At 40.6% G+C, this 3404-nt stretch overlaps 1 long non-coding RNA gene across 1 annotated transcript; it reads right to left on the reverse strand.

Annotated features, from left to right (window-relative positions):
* Positions 1–1082: 1082 nt before the first annotated feature.
* LOC146707936 (uncharacterized) lies at positions 1083–2634 on the reverse strand. Its single transcript, XR_014920893.1, has 2 exons — positions 1796–2634; positions 1083–1710 (listed from the first exon to the last, which is right to left on the reverse strand). It is a non-coding gene; the product is annotated as an uncharacterized LOC146707936 (long non-coding RNA).
* Positions 2635–3404: the final 770 nt, after the last annotated feature.

Here is a 3404-nt window from a genome sequence, read left to right on the forward strand (position 1 = left end):
GCATGCATGGCAAAACATAGCCGACAGAGTCAATGCGTGAGTGTTAATTTAAACATTGATCGAGGGATTTCCACCCATTTAACACGTTATTTTATCATATGTTATTTTATTTGTTATTTTATACATTTTATTTTGTGATGTGATGTGAGCGCAGGTGCAACCCAACAGGCCCCAAACGTTCCTGGCAGCAAGTAAAAATGAAATATAAAAATATAGTCCAAACAGGTAAGGTGTAATTGTATTATGAGCCATAGTGCTTGGTCTGTTTGTCCCATGTAAATCAATTGCAGTTAGAGGCTACATTAATTTTCTTTCTGTAAGCACTTATTGAAATTATCTGAGCACATTACAAGTACATATTTGCTTACTCTGTATGCTCAAATGTGGCCCGTTATAGCCAACAGAAAAAAAGCGGAGGCCCGAAAAACAGGTGGGGGTCCTCCACCACCACCACTCACAGAGGCTGAGCAGTTGGCCCTCAGCCAAAACAGTGGGCGCCCTGTGGCCGAAGGCATCTCTGCGGGGACATCCTCTGAGTCAATAACCCCGCAAGACACAAGTGCCTACATAGGGGGTAAATTCAAAATAATACATGATGTGCATACATCCTTTCTTCACAGTCACCTTTGCAGTGCGACTCATTCATTTGATAAACTCTTTACCATAATGGATTATTTTGTAGTGAAGTTATGTTCCTACTGATTTTGCCTTCCCTCAGTCTTGGTTGTCTTTGAGAGCATAATGACAATGAAGTGTAAGGTGATAGGTATGTTTGTTAATTGCCATTTGGTCCCTTGTAAGTTATAAGTGACCTGTATAAACCTCATATTCTATCAGTTGATGGTGATGGTGTACTGCATCTGGTGCAGCCTCCTGTTGAGCCAGACCAACATGCAGTTGTGAGTAATACTCCACAGATTATATGAGTGTACAGTAGAACAGCAATGTTGTTTATTTCTTTACTACAGGAAAATAATGAAGAAACATTGACAGCTGTTACAGAGGAGGAAGCAACAGAGACACTTTATGAGGTTTACATCTTTTAATACTTTGTGTACAGGAAATACAGGCGACCAATAAAGCCAGTTGAACAAAAAATCTGTTTATTCTTCTTTCAACATGTTGAGGTGATGGGTCAAAAGAAATGATTGTGACATATGGTGTCTCTGACTGCACTTCCATCTTGTATGTCCGTGGGAGGGTCAGGATGTTCATGGTTTGGATCACTGCTGATGTTTGGTTCAGAAGGACAGTGTTCTCCTCTAATTGTGGCAATGTTGTGAAGAATCACACATGCCACAATAATGTCACATGCCCTTTCTGGGGTGACCCTGAGTCTTTGCAGGCACTGGAACCGGGCCTTAAGCATTCCGATAGTCATTTCAATTCTGGCTCTTGTCCTGCAATTAGCCAGATTATATCGCTGCTGTGGGCCCGGTTCAGGGTCAGGGTAAGGGGTAAGCAAATAGGGTAAACATGGATACCCCCTATCACCAAGCAAGTAGCCAGTGAACTCTCCTAAGACAGAAGGATACACTTCAGTTCAAATGTCCCTGAAGCAATTGGTCTTTATATATTTTAAAGTATTCTCAACTCACCATGTCCAAATTTTGTGCTCAGTGTACATTCACGGAATATTTGTGAGTCATGGACAGAGCCTGGCCACTTGGCTTCCACATTTGTGATAAGGTTGGCAGCATCATATATGATCTTCACAGTGCAGAGAACACAAATTAGCATCCATTACTATGATAAAATAATTTGTTAGTTTGAAATGCTACAGGGAACTATGTACCTGTACATTAATGCTGTGGAAAGACTTCCTGTTCACATAGTCTCCTTCATTTACTAAAGGAGCAATGACTGGAATGTGAGTGCCATCTATACACGCCTGGGAATCCTGAAAATAAATGTAAAATTTAAGTAGTAGTCCAAGTATCACCACATCATAAATTAAGTTTTGGTCATCCTGCTACCTGCAATTTTGTGGCATCCCTCTTTGATAAATCTTGTGGGTCTATGACCGGGGAACACCACAAACGAGTACAGGAGACGTTTCAGTGCAACTGTAACAGTCCTGACTGCCCGACAGACGGTAGCCTTGGAAACGTGCTCAGCGTCACCAATATTATACAGAAAGCTCCCGTTTGCAAGAAACCGAAGTGCAATACAAATAATATGTACAGAACTGAGAGCATGTCCGCGATGTGTCACATGCGTAATATATGGCCTGAGGATGTTATTCAAATAACTTATAGATTGTGCTGAGAAACGGTAACGTTCACACAGAAAATCATCAGGAAATGATAAAATGTCCATACGCGCTCTGATCACTCTCTCCCGGCGGAGAGCTCTGCGGAGAATTTGGGCTTCACGATCTACTGGCTCTTCAAGGAAGGGACACGCCATGTCTGACACTTCCTACTGTCAGGTTTCCGACAAAGGGGCGGAGACAGTCAGGGTTAGTTGTAGTAAACCTGCTAGGGGGCAGGTTAGCTTCACGGCGTGTGTCGTCATAGTGACTCACTCAGGCTTCAGCTGAACTCGCTTTGTGAAACCGAAAACCCAGAGTTTTCGTTAACTCAGGGTATACTTACTCAGTTTTTCCACTAAACCGGCTTCCTGAAACAGGGCCCAGGAGGGCATCTCCCCGGAACAAATCACATAACAAAACAAAAACATGCAAAAACCCAACAAAATAAAACACTACATGTTAAAAATAAATAAAAATCAAAGAATAAAACAAAACACTACATGCAAGGAAATAAAAATACTAAGTTAAACTTTGTCCATTCCACCCTGTGACATGAACTCATTGTCATGTTCAGGAAACCAGTTTGAAATGATCTAAACTGACACTCAGTTGATACTAAGGGGCCGATAATATGGTGAGACATAGATTAGGCATACTTTTAGATTAAAGGCATTTTTTCATTTGAGCTTTTAAACGGCTTTGTTTTTATTTTAGTGTGAGACTGTGTGAAGTTTAGATTATGCTGGGCAAAGAACTTTAAATAATTATTTTCAGTATAAACAACTACTCAGCATTATTGGCACATTTATCAGAACTGAAAAGTTAGTTGCTGATGATGTTACTCCATTAGATTGTATTCCTAACAGCTGGAGGCCAACAAGAAGAAATCCCAATAAGTGAGTTTTGGAAGTATTTATAAGTTTTAGTCTTCTAAGTAAGAAACATCTCAGGGGAAACTATTTATTTCTTCCCTCCATGAAACACGTGGGAAGGTGTAATTATCCAATTTCACCACTAGGAGGAAGTCTCATACAAATAGAAGAAATATTTTAGGCTTGACCCAGTGAACTCACACTCATGCTCTTTAGATCTGGCTGTGATTTTAAGCCCATACACCCAAAGAGCTTTCTTCAGTGAGTTAAAAAAAAAA

Source organism: Copadichromis virginalis, linkage group LG6 (genome assembly GCF_057382275.1).
Source record: "Copadichromis virginalis isolate Kocher_CV1m ecotype Utaka linkage group LG6, C_Virginalis_male_GT1.1, whole genome shotgun sequence".
Taxonomy (NCBI): Eukaryota; Metazoa; Chordata; class Actinopteri; order Cichliformes; family Cichlidae; genus Copadichromis; species Copadichromis virginalis.